The sequence below is a fragment of the Monodelphis domestica genome, chromosome 5 (genome assembly GCF_027887165.1).
Source record: "Monodelphis domestica isolate mMonDom1 chromosome 5, mMonDom1.pri, whole genome shotgun sequence".
In the NCBI taxonomy this organism is placed as follows: domain Eukaryota; kingdom Metazoa; phylum Chordata; class Mammalia; order Didelphimorphia; family Didelphidae; genus Monodelphis; species Monodelphis domestica.
The window spans coordinates 301,039,738-301,057,983 of NC_077231.1; the positions used below are offsets into that span (position 1 = coordinate 301,039,738).

Sequence of the window (18,246 nt, forward strand, 5' to 3'; positions counted from 1 at the left end):
CATTTCAGCCCAGCTGATCACAAGAACTGGGTCAGACCATGAGCTTTACTACTGCAACTTTGGTTTTTGAAGGGAATGGAACAGCTTTTACAGGACAAAGAGAAATGAAATCACTTTCAATGAAAGAAAGACGCCTCATTATAGTCACCAACAGCAGTTATTGACAGCTACACTTCCTATTAACAAGGAGCATTTAACTAAGAGTTTGGCTGTTGGATCTTTGGACTTGATCTAATTTGCTAGCATTAATTAGTTTCTTTTGAGCACAGACACTTGGTGCTCACAGCTATAGATTTGGAGGGCTAATTAGGATAGAAAATTGAACAGAATGGGGTAAGGCATTAACCTTCAACCATTACCAGCTGGGACTGTGATAAAGACCACAGAGTCCAAATGCTCTCTATTCATGTGAAGAGTACCCTAATGAATATCAATTTCAGCCAGGTTGCCATATTCCTACTAGCACTAATTTTCGTTGTAATTTTTTTACTGTCTTCTATCATATTTTAATTATCCCTACCCTATTGATTTTTAATACCCATAGGTGGCGACAGATTTGGTTTGAATTGTACAGATCATTTATCTTATTTTAATAAAGTTTGTCTTCATCAATAAGTAAGCACCTATATACATTTGACCCTTTGCATGAAGCATTACTTTAGTCATTTTTTAAGTGTATGGCTAAAATCACTGTTGTAACTACTTTTCAGCTTTGTACAATAAGCATCCTTAAAAGGTTTGCTTGGCTTAAAAGTATTTTACATTAACATGAAAGAAAGGATCTTTTGCCATCTTAGTAATTTAGAGAGGAAAAAAACTGGTGACAAATCATTTTGGACTTTTGAAAACAGTTTCTTGAACTATCAGTAGGAAATGAACTATTTTGGGCAATGCTCAAAATTTTTTTCTGTTTAGAGAAAGTTAACAATATATTCTTTCTATTTTCTGTTACATACTTAATTCTGGTTTCATTATTATTAGGCTGACCAAGAAGGCCAGGCACTAAGTTAGGGACTTCATCAAGAATCCTGGTCTTATTCACTAGTCGTTTAACCTTGAGTTCATTTTCAGTCCACTTCAAAAATTTTTTTAATAAAATGTTCTATTTGAAGAAAATGTTTGAAAGGGCAAAAAGTTAAAAACCATAGAAAGTGCATTAGAAATTTGGCCTTGCTATCATAGATTTAAAAAAAAATTTCTTCTACAAAATCTACCTCTGATGCTTCCTCATGGTGTAGAAGTGATTCTATTTCTAGAAGTGTATATCAAGACAGTGCTGCTGCCATTGGCAAATAATACCATGTTGGAAAGGATCCAGTGGACTTCAGAGGATTGTAACTCTTTTCCAAGTATCATCCTATCTAAATATGGAGAGGCTTATCACCGATAAGATGGCCATTTGGTGAGGAATCTTTTTTGGTTATGACAACTCATGAAACGAAGACAAATACAAAATGACTCTTAGTCCTCTGTGGCCTTTTCTGTTTTATGCAGTGATGGTGGCACACACACACACACACACACACACACACACGTACGTATAGTATTTTGAGAATCACAATTTTTAGATAGTTTATTAACTTTATCTTTAATATTGGTATTCTAAATAGGACATTTTTGCCCAGTGAACAATGAATAGCTTTAACACTGGAGTGATTTCATCAGATCAAATCTTAGTCTTCTTGGTAAAATTGATATCAGAAGACAAAAGGAAGTTATAGCTAGAGGGAAGGATGCCTTATAAATTCTTTCTGGAGAAGTAAATAAGAGATTTGCAGAGTTAGTTGTGTCACATATATAAAAACAATAAAACAACATTTTGGTCATTTCATATTGCATTGCCCACAATGAGTATTTAAGAAGATTGCCATGAAATAATTACAGTTTTTGCCCAATCATGTTATAGAGAACTGGATAAGATACTCTAAATTAAATCAACATATGTACTTTAATATTCATTTACCTCGGTGGAAAGATTGGTGTAAAATGTTGAAAATATGGGTCATGTATAGGAATAAGAAAGAAAGTATTTGTAGACTGCAGAACCTTTATGTATTATGCTTTTAAAGAATAAGGTGAATACTCATACATATATACAAAAATGTACTTTAACAGATATAATTTATTACAGATATGCGAGGCATTCTTCAATCCGTTCTCTGTACAGACAGTCTAGTAATTTGTTAACTCAAAGTTCAAAATCATTTGAAGTTAGTAAAATGAATGAAAAGGGATAAAAGGTCATAAGAACATAGTTATAGAACTGGAAAGGTAGAGATCTGGAAAGCTCTTTAGAGATCATTTAGTTAATTCCTCTTATTTTACAGATGAGGAAGCTGAGGCCCAGAGATATTAAGTGATTTATCCAAGGATCTAGAGTTAATAAATGTCAGAGACTGGATATAAACCCAGGTCTGCTGTCTCCAGATCTATTGTTCAATCAATTATTCAATCAACAAGCATTTATTAATCTCTAAGTAGGTGTTAGGCCCATGTGCTAATTGCTCCAGGAGCTTATAGACCATGAGGAAGAGAATATTTACATATTTACATAAATGGTACATAAAAGATTCAAGAGTAGAAAGGCAACTTGTGAAGGTTTGGGAGGTCAGGAAAGTCTTCCTGCACAAGGCAGCATTCACTGTTTGCTCTAGAAACAATCAAAGCAGTGCTCCATTGCTGCTCTAATGGGTATGCTGTATACTGCTCTGTCTTAGTTTGTACTCCTTGTGTCTGTATAGATCATGATTCCTTTTACCAGTAGTTTTGTGGAGCACTGAATAAATAAATTAACATAGATAGAAATGCCCTTTTATTCTATTGACATGGCCCAACCATGAGCAATTAATATATTTTAGCTCTGAATTTCTGTAAGGGGTATTTTGGGGAAGGGGGGTGGGGGGATAGGCGGTGCCGTGGAGAGAACATCGAGCTTAGAGTCTGGAAGACTCATCTTCCTTAGTTCAAATCCAGCCTCAGACACTTAACCCAATTTGTCCAAGTTCCTCCTCTTTAAGTGGGCTGGAGAAGGAAGTGGCAGATCATTCCAGTATCTTTGCCAAGAAAACCCCAAATGGGAGCATGAAGTCTCAGACAAAACTGAACATAAAAAAGTATTTTATAGTTGAATTATATCTTTCTTATGTAGGTGGTGTCCTTGGAGCTGTTTTGAATGAAACTTTTCTTTTTGTTTCTTCCTACTGGATTTGATAATTTATGTGGATTTATTTTCTATTATATTACTTTGCTGAAATTACTGTTTCAATGAATTCTTAAAAACAAAACAAAACCCTTACCTTCTGTCTTAGAATCTCTACTAAATAGCGGTTCTGTAAACTTGAAGTCCCCTTCATGTAATTGGTCAGAATAATTTATGGTAACTTTCCTTATCAGAGATGTTACATTTCCCTTTTCTCCTTTCACAGTACCTTCTTTTCTCCTTTCCTTTTCTTCCCTATTTAAAAAAGAACAAAATTCTCCCCCTGCTCTTTGTTTATATTCTGTTCCCCTTAAAATGAAAATGGTTTCTCCTTCCGCTATTGGAATATAAGCATTTTGTCATTATAGGCCCCTTTCAATTGTTCAAATTCCTTGATTTCTTTTGACTTCTGTGTATACATGCCAGCTCTAGTCTTTTTAACATGAATACGCGAAAGTTCTTTATTCCATTAAAAGTGTATTTCTTTCTCCTTTAGGGATTACTCATCTTGGGAGGGCATATTATCCTTTTTTGGATGCCTTTATCTTTTGCCTTTTCTAGTAGAATCTGCCAATCTTGTACAGTCTTTGTGGTTCCTTGATACTTGAATTCTTTTGTTCTGACTGTTTTCTGTATTTTTTCTTTCCTTTGACCCAGAAACTGAATTTTAACTATGGTATTCTTGCTGCTTTTCCTTTTTTTCTTCCTGAAGAGGTGACTCTTCACTTGCCTTCTGGTTCTTATAGTTATAGACACCAATGATTTCTTGAAATATGATATCCAGGATATGTTTTGGTCAGGATTTTCAGGGAGTCTGATGAATCTTAAATTATTTCTCCTTGAACTCTATTCCAAATTGTTATATTTTCTCCTATTTTTTCAGTCTATGGATTTTATTTTAATATTCCTTACTTCCTGGAGCCACTGAATTCTGTTTTGTCTACTCTGATTTTCAGAGAGTCTTTTTACAGGTTTACATCTTCCTAACCTGATATATAGATTTTGATTTCTTAATAAGAGAGCTACTATTTATACTTTCATTTAACAAGATCATCAGTCTCTTTGGTTTACTCATGTTTTCATCCTTAGTTCCTAATTGTTTTATTCAAGTTTGATCCTCTTACACTTTTGGATGGGTTGTCAAGGCCTCATTTAATTCTGATGTCTGTTGTTGTCTAGGCTCTTGTTACTAGCTTCCATTTTCCTTGATGTGTCTTTGCTCATAGAACTGGCATTTTTCTAGCCCCCTTTGTCTCTTTTGGACCTTCTTCTGTGTCTCAGTTATCATTCTCTCAGTCTTTTTTCTCTTGCCCCTGATCTTGCCACAGGATTCCACAGGTGTCCACATGTCTTAAAGTTTCATCACGGGAATATTTCAGTCATCTTGCTAGGCTTCAGGAGTCTATGGAGCATCCTTGGTCCACATTAGTAGTCTGCTGAGTACTGACTATCTGGGATCTGATCCTTAATATATATAGGCTTTTGACTCTTTTTTTTCCCCCTTGCAGTCCTGGGTTATATACTACTTACTGTGGTTTCTCTTTAGATTTCACAATCCTTTTCACTACAAATGCACAGTGACCACTTGTTGGGATGTGGTGGAAAGAATTCTTGTTCTGATATGAACTCAGATATCAAGGATGCTTGCTGAGGGCTTTTCTAGCTCTAAAATTCAGTCATTAATGGTAGTCATGAGGTGAGATTGCTTTGCTTTATGAATGCAGTACTATTTCAAAAAATATTTCATATAAATCAACTTAATATTTAGCCACCCTTACGGAGTCTTATTCTTTTAAGGGATACAAGGACAAATTCCTTAGAAAATAATGAAGTTTCTCTAGGTTTATCACTTTTGATTCACATTTTCCCATAGCAGGTTTGTTTAACACAAGGCATGGCAGTACCATGATCGCTACCTACATTTCCCTTTAATTTACTGTTTATATCAAAGAATGACCCAGACCCTGTTCCACCTGGAGAGTTAGCATGCTGGTGGGGAGGCGGGGGTTGCTTTGCTCATGCTTGTGCTTTTGCTTTCTGTATTGAGTCTTTTCATTGCCACTTACTGCTTTTGAGGACATTAAAGAAGTATTTCTTTGGCTTCAGTTGAAAGCACACAATTGAATCCATATTTTTACTCTGTTGTTACACAAATTATTGTAATGGCATTCTACTGCATATGATTTTAGGTTTTGTTTATTATTTGATCTTATCTATAGGGACCAAATGGGAGCTTTTATAATAATAGACACTATAGTGGAAAAAACAAAAGCAAAAAAGAAACTTGCTTTAGGGTGCTCAGGATGCTTGTACTTAATCCTTGGAAGTTTCTTTTCTAACTCCATTTTTTTATGTCACTTGTAGACTCTAAGCTCCATTAGAGCAGGACTGTCTTCTTCATCTAGGTATCCTTACTAGCACCCTGCTCAGTTCTTAATATGTATGCATTGCCTGAATGAATGCACTTTCCCTCTTTTCTTAAAACCTTGCTTTAAAGGTGAAAAAGGATTGGTTGGAGACAGCCAGTGGATTGAGAGCCAGGGCTAGAGGTTGGAGGTTCTGGGTTCTAATTTGGACTCAGATATTTCCTAGCTGTGCTGTCCTGAGCAAGTCATAATCCCTATTGCCTAGTCCTTACCCTAAGACCTCTTGGCCTTGGAACCAATACACAGTATTGATTCTAAGATGGGAGGTAAAAGTTTAAAAAAAGGAAGGGAAAAAAAAAGAAAGAGGATCCAGGAGTCAGAGCCCCTGGATTCATAGGATTAGAGGATCTTTCACTAGAAGGGATCTTTAGAAATCATCTAAGCCAGTGCCTGAATTTTACAGATGAACATACTGAGGCCTGGAAAGGTTAAATGATTAGCTCAAACTCATTTAACCAGAATTTTTTTTGTTGTCTATACCTTACATATATTTGACTTAGGCTAGTAGGTTTGAGAATTCACTAAGCACTCATTAACTACAAAAATATAATAAAACACCTTTCATATTTGAGGTTTAAAACATGTAATACAAAAATTAAAAAGGATTCAAAACTCAGAGAAGTAGCTGTGGACCATCTGAACTCCAGAAACATTTCTGATTGTCTTCTTGTTGTTAGGTTCATCCTTTTATATTTCAAATCATGAGGCCTACGAAGTACTAGGCAGGATTAAGGATTGGATGTGGCCACAACAACTTTAATAGCCATAGGAGCCAGCTCAAGCTCTCTACATCCTACCCCTTGGTGACAAGGTCTCAGCAATTTTCTAGACAACCTTTCACCAATTAAAAACAACAAAAAACAGAGGCATGTTTCTTAAACATAAACATAAACATTTTCATAAACATAAAACAATATAAGCAGTCCTTTTAAAACAGTGGAAACATTGTCAAGGGCAGTTTATAAAAGTCAAGAATATCAAGTCCATAAAATGTGTGATATGTCCAGTGTTATTTCTAGTCCTCATCAGACATCTTAAATTAAATTAATTACATTGATATGGGGATTCAGCTCATATTGCTACCCATTTAATATATCCAGACTTTAGTGAGGAAGACAGTGCTGCCCTAATGGAGCTTAGAGTCTAGGAGCAATTTTTAAAAATGGAGTTAGAAAAGATCTTCCAAGGTTAAATACTGGGAGGCCCATCTGGGGGTTAATGCCCATTTTTGGCCTCTTGAGAAGCCTCCACTGAGGCCTACCATTTTCTTCCGTGGAGGATTGAGTGAAAATTTTCCTTTCCTTTTTCTAGGAATTAAAAAAAAAAACACACCAAAACTACTAAATTAGCGGAAGGATCTCCTTTTCAAAATAAACTCATGGTCACCAAGAGTATAAGAAGATAATTTTACATTTCTATCATTATTATTAAAAAGCAAAGTCCTCCCGATAATTCTACCTCTCGTTCCCTCAAAGTCTTTCTGAGAAAGGGCTGTCCAGACTATCCTAGGGGAAGGGCATGTCAGTCAAAGGGAACTTCTGTCATTTTCCTGGGCTGCTCAGATCTTTCTGACAGGGAAAAACTTTGCAGCCTGGTTGACTCCACCTGGAAGATGAGCCAAGGGGGGCTTAGAGACACTCCCCTGGGATTATATGTGAAAGTCATCTGGCCTGGTCAGGGGAGTCCTTCTGAAGGGGAGATCCTGGAATTGGCAGGAGTAGAGAACACCCCCCTTTCTTGGGGTACCACTGATTTAGCAAAGAAATAGTCTGAGGATTGCCGGCCTTGATGGTCACGGTATGAGGAGGAGGAGGACAATAGTGAGGAGAGCCCACATTTATATCGTACTCACTGTGTGCCAGGCACTGTGCGAAGTGCTTTATAATTAGGATCTCATTTTTTAATCCCTTATCTACCATCTTAGAATCAATACCACGTATTGATTCCCAGAAAGGAGAACCGCAAGGGCTACGCAATGGGAGTTAAGTGACTTGTCCATTCCACGGCTTGGAAGTGTCTGAGGCCAGATTGGAATCCAGGATCTCCTCGCCTTGGGCCTGGCTCTCAATCCACTGAGCCATCTGGCTGCCTCCAATTATAATCTCATTTGATCCTCACAACTCTTGGAATCAGTACTATGGTGAACCCGTTTTATAGATGAGGGGACAAACAAAGGTTAAGTGACTAAGAGTCACAAGGAGTTGAACTCAGGTATTTCCGACTCCAGGCCCACAGCTCTGTCTGCTGCCCCATGGTCCTGCCTGTGAAGGATGAAGCTACATGTCTCCGTTCTGTAATCCTGCCTGCCTGAGGGCGGCGTGGAAGCTGTAAAGCCCAGCCAGTGTGAGGAAAACAGGCCATAACCTCCTTCAGCGTACCCCGGGCGCTCCGGTCAGAGGCTGTCCTTATATGGGGGTCAGCTCTGTTTAGTAGAGGCCGACTAGCAAAGGGGCACTCCGACCCCGGGGGGTGTCCGCCTCTTCCCCAGATGTAGGAGGACCGAGAGCATCACTGCCAGGGAGATTCGGGACAAGATCTCTGCAGGCTCATCCCATCCTGATCCGAGGGCCATGCAAAGCTCCACTGGACAGAAGCGGCAGCCTCCTCCTTGGGGAACAGTGGGGTGGCCCTGTGCCCACCGCAGCAGTGGGACGGCTCCATGGCCAGATTGGGGATGAGCCCGGTCGGACCCCATTCTCTGCTCTTCTGCAGGGTAGTAATCTGCTTATTCAGTTCAGTAGAGGGCGGATAATGTTCCTGATGCGCACTGACGTGCCTCGCAAGCCACCGTATCCTGCAGGAAGCATGAGCCCGGTTCTTCCAGTCCTCTAGAACCAGAAGGGAAAGCCTTGCTCAGTTCTGTCCCCTCCGGGCCCCACAGCCTGGTACGATTTCTTTCTGTTCCACCCTTCAAGGCTCTCTTACAGGCTAGCCATACTCGCCCGGAACCCTTGCCAGTACTCCCATCTCTTAGGGTGTCCCCAGGGATTAATCTGATGACTGAGTCAGTAGCTCCCTTCCTCATAGCACGCAGGACCATTATGAAATCCTGCTTCTGCCTAGCAGCGCTCTTCAGGAGCTGCATCCTTATCGGCACGGCCGCAGGGGCAAGGGGAGGTGGAGGCGGGAGCTGGGCCTCCGGCAGCGTGGTGCCTGGGATCCATCGCCATGGCCCGTGGGAAGCCTCGTGGGCCCCAGCCGTGGGGTTAGAGGACCCGTCTTGGATGAAGGCTCCTCCTGTGGCTGCCTCATCTGTCCGGTAGAGGCCAGGACCCAAGAGCTGGAAAGCCGCCACGTGCCTCACAGGGTCATTCCTGGCTGCCCAGTGGTCGTGTCATCGTCCGTCCCTTCTTCCCCTCAGCCTGGTCCTTGGGAAAGGAAGCCTCTGAGATGACAAGGAACCAAGGGGAGAGACTAGCTGCCCGCCCGCTTTACTCTCCACCTCAGAGGAGGCAAGCAAATCAGAGCCATTACAGGACCCACATGTGGCTTCTCCGGAACTCAGTGCACACACTCTGAGTTTCCTTCCCAGCCTGTGCAGGGGCGCGTCGGCAAGAACGTGTCGCCGCTCCATCGGACGGCATCCATGCTCCCCCGGGCATTGTAGCCTCCTGGGCGGATCTCCCTTCCTGCTGGCATTGTCTGCCTTCTCAGGCTAAGGTTACAAAGACAGAAAAATAGTCCCTGCCCTCAAGCATCTTGGCCGTTGGGGGTGCCGTTGTGCACGGTGCCAGGCCTGGAGTCAGGAAAGCTCCTCCTCCTGAATTCAGATCTGGCTTCAGACACTTCCTAGCTGTGTGACCCTGGGTAAGTCACTTTACTCTATTGGTCTCAGTTCCTCCTCTGGCTAACTACAAACCCCAGATAGGCTCACCAAGAGTCAGACGTGACGGAACAAGTCAAGCATCTCATGTTTTGATCCGAGACATCAAAGTCTGCAAAGCGCTGTGCACTGAAGGATCGATGGGGAATAGATGGAAGGTGAGATGGGAGGGGAGGCACTACTCACTGGTCTGCTGGTGCCTAGCCGAGCCCTCCGGAGTAGAGGCTGGGGAAGCCTGGTGAAAGGAGGCCGGATTCCCTCCCCAGTAAAAGCCGCTGTTCCTGGCTGCCTCCGCCTCTGGGCATGTTGATGAGGGAATCTGCTCTGCACCTTTTGGGCAGAGCATGGCTTGTGTCCACGTGGATCATCCCAAATCTTCTTGGCAGTGACGTTGAGCTGCCTTATCTTGCTGGGCCTCTGGCTAAATGCAGATTTCCCTCAGCTTCGCCCCCGCTGGACGTGTCTATACCGGGAAAGCTTTGAGATACATATATATACACACACATATATGACATTTATCATCTCACTTTTTATGGTGGAAAATCAGAAGAAAAGTATTTACCCGCAATTTGAGGGAAAAGATGAACAAATTATGACCTGAATTTCAGAATATTAAATATCTGGTATGTGAATACAGGACAAACTAAGCAGAAAGAAAAACATTTTATAGAGTAATTACAGTAAAATAAAGGGAAACAGCCATGAAGGTGTGTGAATTCCCATCAGGGTAAAGACCAACCTTGACGTCCGAGTCCTGGTAGCCTCCCAGAAGATGGTGGTAGCCTTAGGGAAAGAGCAAGACCCTCGTCTGACATGGCCTTTGTACAGTCTGTCATTTAACTAGAGCGTAAGAGAAGAAGGCGCCCTTCCAGTCTCTTTCTGTGATTCAATACGGCCTAGATACCTAAACAGGGGGAGACAACCGGAGAAAGAGCCCTGCAGAACAGTGTCCCGAATGAACGTCGATGTGCACGTTACTACAACCACCTAGTCGGAGGGTTGTAGAACAGGACCAGGGCGTGTCCCCTGACCGTCCATGTAGCACCGGGGCCTGCCCTGGCCTTCTCTTCTCCCTGCAGAGAGACCTCTTCATTTGGCGAACTCAACTACCATCTCTGCAGTGCTGATGATTCTCTGATCTGGCTTTCCTGCTGGAGCCTCTCTCTGCTCCTCTCCAATTTTGTATCTCCAAATGCATTTCAGACATTTCTCTCAGGCTTGTGACCTGGGAGTCATCCTGGACTTCACTGTCATACCCCCTTCCTCCCCCCCCCCCCCCCGCCCGGATTTAACTTGTTGCTAAGGTCTATTGACGTTAACTTTGCAGCATCTCTTAAGTATGACATTTTAGGGGTGCCCTCGTCCCCTCCCCCCTCCCCAGGGTAGGCCCTTATCACCTCCTGCCCAGGCCATTGCAGTGGCCTGCTCTTCCTACTCTAGCCTACCCTCCATTCAACTATTAATTTTCAGAAAATTCAGGTCCAATCATGCTTCCACTCTTCCCAACCCCCCAACACACACAATTAATTCTAATGGCTCCCCATTACCTCAAGGAGCAAATATAAAATGCTCTGTTTGACGTTCACAGCCCTCCATACCCTGCCCCCCTCTTACCTCTCCAGTCTTCTTGCACCCTTTTTCCTGACATATTCTTCCATTCAGTGATCCCGGCTTCCTGACTCTCTGGACAACAATATGCCCAGACTCTTGGCTCCAGGCATTTTCTGGAGGCTCCATGCCTGGAATACTCTCCTTCCTCATCTCTACCAGTTGTTTCCCCTGGCCCATTTAAGCCTCAGTTGAAATTCCATCTGTTAGTGTTTTTCCTTCTGACAGTTATTTCCTATTTATCCTGTATGTAGCTTGTGTATACGTATTTGTTTGCCTACTGTGTTTTCCATTGGATTGTGAGTTCTTTGAGGTCACTGAATATCTTTTACTTCTTTTTTGTAACTCCTGCACTTAGCACAGTACCTGGCATATAATAGGGACTTAATCAGTGTTTATTGACTAACTGATAAATCATGTTAATTCCTTTTACCAGTAGAGACTGAAAAGTCTTTTGAAAAATTCAAATAATCTCCAGAACTCATAAGAATGAGTGAATTTATCCTGAATATGATGAATATTATTTATCCAAATCTAAGAACAAACATTATATCTAATAGAGAAAGTAGATCTGAGGTGAAACTAGAATCTCCATTATCACCACTGCTATTTAATATAGTGCTAGATAGGCTAACTATAACTGTAAGTAAAGGAAATTGAGAGAATATACTTATGCAAAGAAGAAACAACATTTTTACTTTTTGCAGATGATATGATTGGGGCAGCTAGGTGGTATAAAGGCTAGAGCTTCAGGATTGGAGTAAGGAAGAACTAAGTTCATAGATCTGACCCAAGATTCTCTCTAATTCTGTGACCAGGGATACGTTACAGAACCTTTGATTCCCTCAGTTTCCTCATTTGTAAATTGAAGATAGTAATAGCATGAACTTCTTAGAGTTGTGAGGAACAAATGAAATAATTGTAATGTGCTTACCATAGTGCCTAATATATAGTAAATACTATGTAAATATTAGATGTTATTGTTATTAGTATCATTTTTATTACTTAGAGAGCCCTACAGAATCAAGTAAAAATGAATTGAAAAATTAATTTCAGCAAAATTGAGGGACACAAGATAAATTCACATCAATTAGTAGTATTCCTATATATGACCAACAAAATCCATTAGTATAAGTTTTGGAAAAAGAAATTCTCATCAAAATAACTTGGAAGCTATGAAATATTTGGGATTGTTTTTGTCAAGATTCAGCCAGGTGCTATATTAATCTAATTCTTAAAATATACTAAGCATTTTCCCCAGCCTATTTCTTGACTTTGAACTTTACATTAACAACAACAAAAATATTTGATCATTAAAAGCTCCTATAGAGTCAGGGGAGAATAAGACAAAAAAAAAGTGAAAAGAACTACAACCAAAGTCTCAAAGAAAAATGCTAATTGGACCCATACCTAATCAGAATTCTTGGAAGAAAAAGAAATGAATGGTAGAGGAAAATTGGAAAAATAAAATAAAAGCGATGCAAGCAAATTATGAAAAGAGAATGAACAGCTTGGAAAAAGGGGCACAAATATGCTGAAGAAAATAATGTTTTAAAAAACAGAATTGGCTTAATTATTTAAAAAAAGTACAAAAATACACTACAGAAAAGAATTCTTTAAAAAGAATAGGTTGACTGGAAAAGGTGGTACAAAAATTCACTGAAGAAAATTACTCAAAAAGCAGAACTGACTAAATAGAAAAACAGGTACAAAATATCACTGAAGAAAATAACTAGAATTGGACAAGTGGAAGCTAATGACTCCATGAAACATCAACACACAATAAAACAAAGTAAAAAGAATGAAAAAAATAGAAGAAAACATGTACTATCTTTTTGAAAAACTACTGGTCCGGAAAATAGATTAGGAAGAGATGACTTAAGAGTTATGGAACTCTCTGAAAGCTATGATCAAAAAAGAGCTTAGACATCTTTCAAGAAATTATCTAGAAAAACTGCCCTAATATTCTCATACCATAGAGTAAGAAAAAAATTGAAAAAATCCTCTGATCACCTCCTGAAAGAGATCCCAAAGTGAAAATTTCCAGACATATTGTAGACAAATTCCAGAGCTTCCCAGATCAAGGAAACAAATAGTCAGAAAGAAATAATTAAAATATCATGGAGTCACAGTCAGGATAACACAGAATTTAGCAGCTTCTGCATTAAAGGCTCATAGGATATGATCTTTTAAAAAACTGATCAAGGCATATTTATCTTATCGCTGATCCTTTTCCTTTAGAAGGTTCATTAGGCATCAGAGAGAGCTCATCATTCCACAAACTCTTGAAATATTTGCTGTACTTGTCACCAGTAAAAATAAAAAGACAAATTGAGCCATCTAGCCTTTCCCGAAGCGTATAGACTGATGTGATTCAAGGCTGTAAGAATTAAAATCGAGGTTTGATGCAGTATGAGAGTTATAAAAGTGGTCATCATTTATAAAATATTAGCCCCTAAGTCAAAATGTCTGTTAGCAGCTTTTATTTACAACAAGGTAGATAGTGAAAGTGGGAAATATAGGAAGGAGACAAAGCCTAGTCTAGCCTACCAGCCCTAAGTGCTTCTCTGGCGAAGTGAAGTCCAGTTCAGCACCTGGAAGGGGCTTTCCCAAGTCCCAATCTCCATGTGGATTTCCTGGTATTCCTCAGCATAAGTCCCTGTGGTGTCTTCAGCCATAGTTCCACCAACACAGAATGACTCCAAGGAAAATCATATCTCTTCAGCTCTACTCATTGACACAGAATCCAAGGGAAGAGTCTCTCCAAAAGCCAAGGAAGGAAAGAGGCCAGACCATATTGGTCTCTCCTTTTATACCCCCTTTTCCATGTCACTTCCTGTCTCACCCCCTCTTTACAGGAACCAATTGTAGTCTCCCAATTTGCCTAGCACTGCCCAAGGTGGGCAATGCTCATGGCCTTTGGGGGTGTTAACTAGGTGACTTGTCAGCTCTCTTACTTAATGATAAACTAGCTACTAAGTAGGGGTACTTTAAGTTCTGGATTTGATTAACTAAAAATAAAGGGAGAGTTAATTCTATCTTCTCAAGGCCTAACTATACTAATTGGGAATATGAACTAACAGATATTTACGTGGATTATTTTACTCCTTATGTCTTACTCTGTTTTTTAATTTGATGGTTGTCATTTGTCCTTTTTTTGAAGAGATCAGTGACATCACAGCTGACATCTTGATTTGTATATGTATTGGATTTAAGTGAGGCAGAGTGAACAGTTGGCAGCCTCACTCTGTTTTCCAAAGTCATTAAAGTCTAGTGACAGGACAAAAGTCAAGAAAACTGGTGATGGCCTGGGATGCATGGAAGACCTTTGCATCTTCCATCTCTGAGCAAGTTCTAAGCACTCCACAATGCCTGCTTCAGCCATCTTCATGAGCATTGGAATGAATCGTTCTTCTCTGTCCATTCCTTTGGGGGAAGTCTTCACATGTTTGATGTAGACATCTTTCTCCCAGTCCCCCAATTTACTGATAGGCTTGGGGCCCACCAGATATCCTCAACCTGGTTTATTTAGCCAGTCTAACAAGATGATTTTATGGGATGTGGCCATGGTGCATGCTATCGCTTCCTGGGGCTACCGGTGAAAGTTGAGTGTCTGGTAGGCACCAAAAGTGGGTGAGCAGCCCTAAAAAATGCTAGTCTTCCCTGAACATCCATACATTGGTAAACATTAAGTACATATGATGTTGAAGACATTGTGTGGGTTTGGCCCTGTTGCTTCTGATGTCTAAATGCTTCAGAGATTTGATTATATAATAAAAGACATTGTTTCGAAGTTGGTTGTGATTCCACTGTCAGTCTTTCAAGTTATATTTCCTTATAAAGAGTTAATTGCCCTACCACAGGAGAACTGCTGTTTCTTTTTATTGCTCACTGAAGAGATTTTTATGTGAATGTAAGGGGTGATTAGAAAGCACCAAGACTTATTTTAAATAGATCTATTAGAACTTATAAATGTGTCAGGATACAAAGAGGGATGTCCTTAGGTTAGGAGGGTCAGGTTAAAAGTCAGTCTCTTTCCCCTTAGCAGCAAGATGATGGTGTAGAAACTCCCCAACTTCAGTGGACCACAAGCAGCTTCCTAAGATTGAATGACTGAGTCAGAGAGGAGCTGAGAACTGCAGGGGATGATCTGAACTTTTCATACATTTAGCCTTCTCATCAGTATGGTTGTTTTCCTGTGGAGGTCTTGTCTAACAAGTTCAATTCTAAGTTTCTTGAGGTAAGGGACTTAGTATTTATCAGTGTGTAGTTTCTAAGGCATTGTGCTCATTAATATTTTAGTTCTTAAAAGTTTGTTCCAATAGCCCACAAAATAAATAGATGATTATTTTTATTCTTTATCAGTTCATAAGCATATGTAATTTCTTTGTCTTGGGTATTTCCCTTGCTCACCCATATCACAATCCTCCTATGACCTGGTAGATAATTGATTCAATTTAGTTAATCAGAGATTTATTAAGTACTTACTGTGGGCAAAGCCCTGAGGACACAAAGACAAAAACATTTTTGAACTCAAGTTTATATCAAATGAAATAACATATAAAAGCCCTTTGCAAATTATTGCCTTTTACTGTGAGCATCTAACATGTACATAGATAATGGGATCTTCCAAGAAATGCCATGGACAGAAGGTTCCTTCCCTTGTGGTCAACCATGTCATGAACTTTCCATAGATGATAAGCTAAGCTGGCCTTCAGATATCAGCCATAATCTTTTGCTCTACTCATACCGTTTGTTTTTAGTAGAAGAAAAAAGGTGACTTCAAAATAAAGTAATATCAGATTTTGTGTCGTCTGACTACAATTGCATATGCAATCTATTCCATTATGAAACGATATACTCATTTTAGGCATGTTCTTGCATAGCAGCAACTCCTGATTTAAATGACTGGTTGACTTGTAGGGTCCTGTCAAGCTCTCTCTCAGCATCCTTGGGACCCTCTCCTTCCTGTAATGAAAGAGGTCTGTCTGGTCTCTGACTTGGCTTCCTGTGTGCCTCCCCTCTCCCTCCACTCACCCACATACTCCTACCTGTCAGAAGCAGGACATCCCTAATTCTGAGGGTGCCCTGGGACAGGACTGAGTGGTAATGTCAGAAGGCATATACAGTGCTGCCGTGTGTGCTCATGTCTCACATTTTTGGCCTTGCTTGAGTTTTTAGACCTCTGTTCACTGTGGAGGGAGGCTACTGGCCAGTTAGAAATTTTGAGCAGGTGACTTAATAAATATTTTGAAATTAAAAATACAATCTCCAGAGAATTTAATTTGTAACAGAAATAAAATGATCAGCCATTTGCCTATCTCTTTTTCTCTCTCTCTGCATTCAGACACATACATATTCCTATAGACTTGAGCTGCTTTTCTGCTTATTCTAATATTTTGATGGGTCCATGTGGTTATTAGAAATTCTGACTAAAGAAATTGAGTTGATACAGGATAAAGTGTGACTTGTGGGAATTGAAGGAGTTATTTTTTTAACTCTCAGCTAATTGCTACTATTAAAATAATTCTTGTTTTTTTATAAATTTAGATATGTCAGATGTGTGAGATGAGAAAATGTTTAATAAATTATTAATTATATCAATTATATTATAATTATATTTATTATACTATATTTAATATAGCAATATAATATATAATAAATTATTACATATGTCTTTCCTATGGACAACAGAATTCCTACAGAGTAGAGAGAGAGAGAGGGAGAGAGAGAGAGAGACAGAGAGACAGAGAGACAGAGAAGGCGCACTTGAGTAAGCATGGGACCATACCTATTTCTCTCATATTCCTGACTTTTTAGGATTTAAATTTTTAAAGAATTGATACTTTGCACTAACTGTGATGAGTAAATCAAGAAAGAAAAAAATAAGCTCTTTCTCTAGTGCTTAAAGAAAATGTTTCAAGCTCCAAGAAAATATCCCATGTAATCTCTAACCAAGATAAGGAGCAGCATATTTATTGAAGTAGACTTGAGTCTTAGTTGCCCTCTAGGGGTTCTGTTTTAGCACAGCACATAAAGAAACAATGTGCTGGTAGTTGAAAGATGGGCAAGGGAGAATTTGCAGGAGATGAGTATCATTTTTTTTCCAGATAAGACAATGATCATTGGGAACATATGTTTATGGAACAGGCTGGACACATACACACACACATATACACACTTTCAGTAGCAGGACATAGCTAATTCCCAGGTTAATAATATATCCATATCTATTTAGCAGCTGAATGGGTACCCTTTCTCCAAACCCAGTCATCACATTTTCAAGAATTGTTTTGTACAAATCTGCTATTTCCATCCTCCTTCAGTCTTGTCAGTTTCATTGGTGGTTATTATACTCTCTTCCTCAGAAAACTCAGTGACAACCTCAGGTGACCTCATTGTGTTTTAAGCTGAGGGCCAAATGCAAACAATTGTTCCAAACGAGATCTTTGTTTCTGGTTTTGTCACCTTTTGCTGGCAACCTTATTTGATAAAAATTTTAGTCAACTATGAATTAAATTTTTGCTGTTAGCTCTCTGCCACAATGTGTAGCTTTTCATATTTGTTGGCGGATGAAATTTGTTTCTGACACACAATTCCAACTCTGACATTATTGCAGAATTAGGACATTTCTGTTTTGGTGAGAAAGCAATTCATGTTTTATTTCTGAGAAAAGTATTTTAAATCCTGATTTTTGTACATAATTACTGGGAAGAGTTCACTGTTATTTTATGACCCATGTATAGATGACGGCTTGAATACTTAAATATATTTTTATGTCAGCTAAAGAGCATTCAAATGTTTATTTAAGTGTTTCTTCAGTGAGGATTTTAGTTCATAGATCTATACTTTTTTCCTCTGAAAATTTTGTATTAGTGATTTTAATGGGCAAATGTTTGTTACCCTATTTAGAAATAATAGTTTTTATTTTTATGTTACAATTAGGGACAATACCGATATCATTCATCTTCTCTATTATTTAGAATGCCCTTTAAAAAAAAAAACATATAAACTTGTTGTTTGTCACTATTCACAGTGGCTCAGTTTCTTTATATGGGAAAAATTTAATTTTGTTAAAAACAAATAAATTGAGAAAATTGCAATAATGGTTACTTTTTAAGTTGTAATACCTAAATAATCAGAGAGTCAACCTTCTCAGGATTCTGTAACATAACACTAGAATTCCTTGT

General features: G+C 39.4%; 1 protein-coding gene across 3 annotated transcripts in view; it reads left to right on the forward strand.

The window, feature by feature from the left end:
- CMC1 (C-X9-C motif containing 1) overlaps nt 1–18,246 on the forward strand; it is an 84,501-nt gene that overhangs the window by 30,988 nt on the left and 35,267 nt on the right. The gene's annotated exons all lie outside the window — the stretch shown is intronic.